This window comes from Cupressus sempervirens, chromosome 9 (genome assembly GCF_028749045.1).
Source record: "Cupressus sempervirens isolate cs-2001-9-10 chromosome 9, ASM2874904v1, whole genome shotgun sequence".
Classification (NCBI taxonomy): Eukaryota; Viridiplantae; Streptophyta; class Pinopsida; order Cupressales; family Cupressaceae; genus Cupressus; species Cupressus sempervirens.
The window spans coordinates 295863186-295872062 of NC_143126.1; positions in this window are offsets into that span (position 1 = coordinate 295863186).

The window sequence follows — 8877 nt, forward strand, 5'->3', positions numbered from 1 at the left end:
GTGCCTTGAATGGTTTAGGAGGGGTGGCTTGCTTCTCGTACTTGTTACCTATTTTTGCCTCCCACCAAAAATTTGAATTTGAATGCCTGCGGCCCACCCAACGGTCTCTTCCCATCTTTAGTATTATTTTAATGCTCTGGAAATATTGAAAAAATAAAACATTTAAAACTTTATGGTATTTCCTTTATTTCCCTAAGTTCCTTTCCATCAGCCCACAACCTTCCACACTGTCAGATCTTTCATCATCTATGGTGGGCACTTTCCTACATTCTCAAGATGCACTACTTTTTAAAAATGCGGGGAAGCCCCTTTGCAACATGTGGCAGGTGAGACAAATGTTCTTGTGTGGGCCGTAGAAAGGAGGAAATGTTAGGTGAGCTGGCAGATTGATTGGCACCCACTTTCTCGCATTTTGTTTTTTGTTAGGCTTTCTAACAATGCAGGCAAGTTCCTTGGAGACACATGTCTTAATGACATCATAGGGGATATTCACGTAGGTTCAAAAAGGGTGCAAGTTATGTACACCATTTGACGCGATCAGATCGAGGGCTGACGCTTCCCCACAAGATGAAGTTGCAAGGATATTAAGCAATGCGGGCAAGTGCCTTGCTACCACATGTCTCTGTGGGAAGATTTTATTGTGTGGGTCACCAAGGTGGTGCCAGTCAGATGCCAAGTTGTGCTGATTGTTTTCGTGGGCCCGAAAACTTTGTGGGGCAAGCACAGTGTAATGAGGATCTTCTCAGTCATTGATCTTTTGGAGATCAACAATTGGTGCTTCCCCGCAATATGAAGATGTGAGGTAACTAAGCAATGTAGGAAAGTTCCTGAAGGACACATGTCCTTGTAGGCTCAGGGAGATACGTTATGGCTAGGGCATCGACAGTTAAGGCTCACAGTTATGAGACTGCCACGATCAGGGTTTTAAAAAGATGGCGCAGTTAGTTGAAAAGATGTGGTCAACTACGTGGAGACCTTGCAGGGTGGCAAAATAAAATGAAATTATTGACCCATGTGGCTCATCCAGGTGGTAGAGTTCAATTGACTATTTGACCTTGTTGATTCACAAGCTAGAAATGAAGGGGATCAAGTTTTGTTGCACAATTTGATCTTCATGATCGATTCCAACCACTCTCGAGTGAATGCTACACTCCACCACCTCTGAATCTACCCATCTACTTTGTCAAAATGGTTTAATGGCACCATTTTCTATCTTTTCAAGGCCCTATTTTGGTAAAATATCATATTTCATGGTATCTGAGTCTGTGCCAAGGTTAGATTTGCCCTAGATCTACATGATTATTCTCCATAAGACTTAATGGCAGTGGTTGTGGAATAACTTCAGTTAGAAATATCTCAGTTATGCCTGAGCTATAAAGGCATATTTTGTAGATTTAGTCCTAGTCGACTCTTCTCTGACTTCTCTAATATTTCCCTGCAACTTCAGTGTAAATCCCCTTTGCCTCTAAATTGTATGACATTCTACCTTATCTCCTTCAGCCATTGATGTAAAGTGCAAGAACTATTTTCTTCTCATTGGTGTATTGTAGAAATCTGCAATCTTGCGTGACTATATCTATTTTGGCCTATGAATGGTATATAAGTGAATCCCCTCTTTCCTTGTGTTAGTCATTTGGGTTTCCTGATCTGCATGTGATTATTAGATTAAAGCAAGCTTGAATGTGTAATATCTTTTGTTGTCATGATGGTTCAATAGTGCATGTATGGGCAGAGATTGGTTTGAACACTCTATTTTGGTGCATCACCCCCCTAGGTTAGAGTTGGTAGATTTTCTTCTATGCATTCCTTCTCCCCTTTCCTCTCCAAGAGTAGTTAGATTTACCCTAATAGTAAAGGAAGTTGGCCTTCTCTGAAGACTTAACCTCATAGTTCAAGTCCCATAGCTTGGAGGTTGTTTCCATGTTTCACAAAATTTTCCTTAGGTAAAAACTTTGGACAAGGGTGCAAACTTTTGTGACAATAGTTTTTGGCATGCCCGATGGGACTCTGTTCATAAAATTTCAAGTCTACTGGTGTCAAAAGGAAGATTTCAAGATTAATACCGAGGAGATAGTACTGGCTTTAGTGTTGAAGCCTTCAAGAGGCTCATTCTTCAAGTACTTGGTGACTCTGAGCTTCAAATACATCTGGTTTCAGACCAAAGTTGCAGTAATTCATGCCTAAAGCTGAAACAATGGCTTTTTCTAGAGGTAAATTTTAGTACCAAGAGCTTTCATTTTCAAATCCTAGAAGAAGGAGGACTAGAGTATCTTTATCACCAGTTAGGAGTGCAATAGGAAGAAATACACCTACAAGATCCATCATTACTCCTGTAATTAGATCTCAGCCTAGATTGCCATTAGCACATATCAATAGATCACTTGTTTATATGGCACAGCTTAGGGCTCATGCTTTTGCCACCTTTAATGGTGGAAGTCCTCTTTTATTGGCCCAAAGACATGACATACCAATAGCTGCACTCAAAAGTATACCAAAATTTACTTGTGAAACTTTGATCTCTCCCTCAGAACATATTCAAGAAGTTGCAAATGTCTGTAATATCCATGGTATTACTGAGGATGATGTTGTAGTTAAGCTTCTAGCCTCATCCTTGAAAGGAAAAGCACTACAATGGTATAGAGGTTTGGCTCATGGTTCTATAATAGATTGGGATGGATTAGGAGCAGGACTATGCAAACACTTTGAGGACAAAAGTGACCATTTGTCACTTTCAGAACAGTTGACTACTATAGAAAGAGCCCCCCATGAATGTATGACTGATTTAAACTATAGATTTCAAAAGACATGGGATAGAATATCTACTTCAATAAAACCTACCCATGGTAATGCCTTCTTGCATTACCTCAGAGCTTTTAACAGTGACATTGCCACTACAATCCAAACTATGGGAGGAGATACCTTGTCTAATGCTTATGACATAGCAATAAAGTTAGAAAATATCCTAATACAAGGAGGTAAGCTAGCTCCAAGGCCTCTTATGCCTTTCTTTCCTGATGTTCCAAATCACCAACCAGCAATGGCCCCTCTTCCCATGACTTCCACATCACAATCCCTTGCTCTAGTCCCTCAAGCTTCCACATCTTCAAATGGAATAAATGAAATCAAGGAGATGATGCAATCTATGATTTTGAACGTAGAGAACATAGATAAAAGATTGCAGGGCCAAGAGAAAAAGATGAAGCATAGCTTCTCTATGATGCAAAAGGTGAGTAACAAGGTGGTGACTTTAGAGAGACAGCAAGCTCATGATAGCAAGGCTAATCAATTGCAATATAAAACTCTAAACAGTGGTAGGCCTCCAAATCATTATCATGGGAAAAATTCTTTTGATCAAAATAGGTAGAGTAGCCATACTTCAACCTCAAATGTAAACCAAAGTAGGGCCATAGTTCCTCAAAACAACATGGCCCAAGATCAAGATTTTTGTCCCTCCTATAACTACTACTATTCTCGTTGCATGTGTCAAAAGGTTGAATCTTTTTTGGCTCTGACCATCCAAGATCCTGCAACAAGACAATCATAGAAGGAGGACCAATTTAAAGAGACCTCATATATGCAAGGACAAGGTGATTGCTCCTTCATGAATCATCAAGTGGAGGAACATTGTAATGTAAACCAGGATTCCATTGCTCACAACACTAGGAGAAAAAGAAGAGCTATTGAAGATGCTACCCCTCCTCCTCTTAGTCATGCCTCAACTTCAAATGCAATACCTCATGAGCAAGCAGTAAATGATCAATCAAATACCTTTCAGTAGTAAAGGCAAAATAATAGTAAAAGGGATGGAAGTGATCCTCAGGTTGTTCCATCTCAACCTCCTACAAATATAGCTCCCAAGGTTTCTACCAAAGCACCTACTATGCCATTTAGTGTGGTAGAACAAATGAAGAAGAAAAATGTGAATATTTTCATGTGCAATGTTGTTGCTACTATACCCATGCAAAAGAGGTTGTTGCAGCAAGAATTGGAAAGTATTGAACTAAAGGATCAACCACCCAGCATGGAAAGTGCCACAAGCCTAGTATAGCCATCAAGGGAGGAAGAAACAAGTAAAAAGTTTATACCCCCTCCATTCTATGTTTCTCAAATTATAGGGGGTAAACTAGTCCACAATTGCATGACTGATTCAGGGGTTAGTAGTTCAGGGATGCCTAGGTGTGTTGTTGATGCATTGGAAATGAAATATGAGCCCATTGTTAAGGATGTATTATAGTTGGATGGTAGTACTATCAAGAATGTAGGGATCCTTAGAAATGCGGAAATGGCCCTACATGCATGCCCTGGTTGTACTGCAACTCAAGATATATCCATTGCTGAAGTCAAGCCACATTTTGTCATCTGTCTATCAAGAGACTTCACTGCCCAAATATGTGGTTACATATCTTCTCATTGGTCATATATGTCTTTTAGGACAAGATATGGGACCAAAGCTTCAATTAGAGTAGAACCTCAAGCCCTCCATCATATTGAACCCTACACCGCTAATTTCATCAACATGAATTACACTATCCTAGAAATGGATGAGAATGACATAGTGAATGAGCCTACTACTTCCCTAGTAGAGATACCTGATTTTCTCTTAGATGAATGGCTAATGCATATCAATTTGATCCTATGCCAGAAACCCTTGAGACAGGCCTCAATACATATTGTATATTAGAGAAGGATGCCCTAGTTCCCAGTCTTGTGGAGACTAAAGAAGATGTAAGTGGGATATGGAGTATGTACTTTGATGGATCAAGGAATAAGAATGGATCGAGGGCTAGTGTGATGTTGATTTCTCCTACACAAATAAGGTACTACTTCTCCTTTAGGCTCCAGTTCAATTGCACTAATAATGTGGTCGAGTATGAATCCTTGATTCAAGGTCTCCTACTTGATCAGAAAAGAGGAATTCAAGCCTTAAGTGTATATGGAGATAGTGAGTTGGTGGTTAATCAAGTGAGAAATCATAATATCACCAAGAATGGTTTTCTCAAGTCTTATAAACATAGGGTATGGGATTTTCTTGAGGGTTTTGATGCATTTAATATTCAAAGCATCCCTAGAAAACAAAATAGATTTGTTGATAGACTTGCAGCAATAGGTGCATCTCATAATGTGCCAGCGAATCTTGAGGAGAAGAAGAAGCAAAAAATCAAGATGGTAGTAAGGCCTGCCATCACTGATAACAACATCCATTGGCAAGTTTTTGAATCTGATGAACAAATTGTAAGCTTCTTGCAGAATGAAGTAGAATTTTTAGATAAAAATCAGTCAAGACTACAGGATCAGTATGGTGATCAAATCATTAACCTCAGTTCCAAAAAATTGCCTAAGGGTCTCATTACTTTAGAGAGTGTTTTTAATCCTAATGACCAAGCAAGAGGCAGAGTCATGAACCTAGCTGCTGATGAAGATGATCACATCCCAATCATGGTTGCTAATGGAAAATCCTTAAACCTGAGGAAGGTATGTTCTAAAATTGAGCAAGAAAGTTTTATTCATCTATGTTAAGAATTTAATGATGTATTTTCCTAGACGTATGATGATTTAAAGGGTTTGACCCAAGGTTATTTCAGCATACCATAGATTTAATTGATAATGTCAAACCAGTAAGACAACAAAAGAGGCCAGTGAATCCCAAAATTGAACCCTTAATGAGAAAAGAGCTATCCAAATTGATTGAGGCCAGTTAGGAAGAAGAATGGAGAAATTAGATTGTGTGTGGACTTTAGGGACCTTAACCAAGCTTCCCTTAAAGATCACCATCCTCTCCCTTCCATGGAGCAGATTTTGTCCAAGGTTAGTAGTTCAAAGAGGTTTTCATTTCTTGATGGATTTTTTGGCTACAATCAAGTGCTAGTCAAAGAGTCTGATAGGTACAAGACTACATTTACCACCAAATGGGGTACCTATGCTCATTTTAAGATGCCATTTGGGCTAACTAATGCAGGTGCTACATTTTAGAAGGCAATGGAGATGGCCTTCAAAAACATGATTGAAAAGTTTGTATTAGTTTACCTTGATGATATCACAGTGTATTCAAAAAATGTAGAAGATCATTTTGATCATTTGAGATAGGTTTTCTCAAGGTGTAGAGAGTTTGCGGTATCCATTAACCCAAGCAAGTGTGTCTTTGCTACCAATTAACGAAAATTATTAGGACACATTGTATCTAAGGATGGTTTAACCATTGATCCAAAAAGAACAAAAGCAATACTTGCTCTCCCTCTTCCTAAACATAAGAAAGGGTTTCAAAGTTTCCTTGGTAGGATAAATTTTGTGAGAAGATTTATCCGTAATCTTGCTACCATGGTAAAACCCCTTACAGCTATGCTCAAGAAAAGTATGGTATTTGCATGGACCAAGGAAGGGAAGGAAAGTTTTGAAGAGATTAAGGTAGCCATAGCCTCAGCCCCTACTCTTGTTCATCAAAATTTTGAACCCTAGGTGGTGAGTTAGGCATTTCTACTATCTTGACTCAAACAAATGATAAAGATGAAGAGCAGCCCATAGCCTTTTTCAATGAAGGGCTTAAAGAGTATGAAGGCAAATACAACTATGTAGAAAAGAAATCCCTTGCAATCATCAGAGCTTTAAAGAAATTTAGACACCTCCTTTCTCATAATAAAATTCATTTGTTAGTACCCCATGAAAGTGTGAAGGATTTCCTTTTGAGCAAAGATATTAGTGAGAAGAAAGCTGGTTGGATCACTAAAGTAATGGAATATGATGTTGACATCCAGATCACCAAGCTAGTAAGAGGGAGGGGGTTGTGTAAATAGATGATATCATATCAAGAACTAGATGAGGAAGTCACTATGATACTAACAGAACAACAAGAGACGAGAAATGATGACCCAAGGAGTTGGATGGATGATATGAAGAATTTCTTATTGGGTAATGGATATCCTCAAGGATTAGATAGAACTAAAATGAGACAGTATAGATTACAGTCAATTCCTTATGCCATAGTTGATGGCATCCTTTTTAGGAAATATTTTAATGGAGCCCTATTAAGATGCATTGACATGGACCAAGCTAAAAGAATGATCAAAGAGCTTCATGATGGTCCTGATGGTGGTCACTTCTCAACAAGGACAATTGCAATGAAGATCCTGAGGGCTGGTTACTACTAGCCATTCCTATTCTATGATTGTCATAGGTATGTGAGGAAGTTTTAAAAATGTGCCTTCTTCTCTAGTAAGGAGAAGCTTGCAGCTATTCCTCTTCATCCCATTTAGGTGGACCAACCTTTTGCTCAATGGGGATTGGATTTCATAGGCCCTATCAATTCTTCTTCTAGTTCTGGTCACAAATGGATTATAGCTACTACAGATTACTTTACTAGATGGATAGAGGTAGTTGCATTGAAGGACGCCACAAAATCTTCAGTTGTTGAGTTCCTTCATGGAATTGTGACCAGGTTTGGTGCCCCTTCAACCATTATTTCAAATAATGCATAATCTTTTGTAGGAGCTCAGATTTGCACATGGGCAGTTGACCATAACATCTACTTGAGCACATCCTCAAACTACTATCCTCAAGCCAATGGTTTGGTTGAGTCATTCAAAAAAAACCTGATTAGGATTATGAAAAGAACTATAGAAGATAACCAGAGGTGTTGGCATCAAAAGTTGAGGACTACACTGTGGGCTGATAGAATAACACCTAAGAGGTCAATAGGAAATTCATCATTTATGTTGGTATATGGAAAAGAAGCAAGGCTTCCAATTTCATTAGAATTCCCATCCCTAGAACTAGCTCATTAGCTAGAGCTGATTGAAGATGATGCCATGACAATGAGAATGGCAGAGCTGATGGAGCTAGAAGAGAAAAGAAGTCAGGCCATGCAGACCCTAGAAACACATAAGCAGCGGGTGAAAGGGAGCTTTGATAAGAAGGCTAGGGTCAGAACCTTCAAAGAAGGTGATTTGGTTTTGAAATGGGATGCAAACAAGGAAAAACCAGGGAGACACTCAAAATTTGATGCACTATGGAGTGGTCCCTATGTGATTGTCAGTTGCAAGCAGAGTAATGCTTTTCAATTAAGCAAGCCCAGTGGTGAAGTTTTGCCTATCCCAATCAATGGGATCTATCTCAAACCATGTTTTTGATAGGGGTTGAGGTTTCATGTACATAGGTAGCTTGGTTTTCTTCCTATTGTTTTCTAGCTTTCCAAGAAGTGCACGAGCACATGTGTTTTGGTGAGGTCGCAGAGATGCAGAAGACAAAGCTTCCCATGTTTTGTTCTCACAGAGGTAGGGTTAGAGTTTTGCAATACACTGATCCACATTTTTTTCAACTCTATGGCCCAATGGATGCATAAGGTCACTGGTCATACACAAAGTTGGCTTTCGTCCCCTCTGAGTCGCCAGAAATGTTACCTATTTTTACCTCTTGCCAAAAACTTGAATTCAAATGCCAATGGCCCCCCCAATGATCTCTTCCCATCTTTAGTATTATTTTAATACTCTAGAAATATCAAAAAAATAAAACATTTAAAACTTTATGGTATTTCCTTCATTTCCCTAAGTTCCTTTCCACTGGCCCGCAACCTTCCATGTCGTCAGATCTTTCGTGATCTATAGTGGGTGCTTTCTCGCATTCTCAAGATGTACTACCTTTAAAAAATGTGGGGAAGCCCCTTTGCGACATGTGGCAGGTGAGACAAATGTTCTTGTGTGGGCCGCAGAAAGGAGGAAATGTCAAGTGAGATGGTAGTTTGATTGGCGCCTGCTTTCTCGCATTTTTTCTTTTGTCAGGCTTTCTGACAATGCGAGCAAGCACCCTGGCAACACCTGTCTTAGTGAAGTCACAGGGGATATTCACAAAGGTTCAAAAAGGGTACAGATTATGTACACCATTTGATGC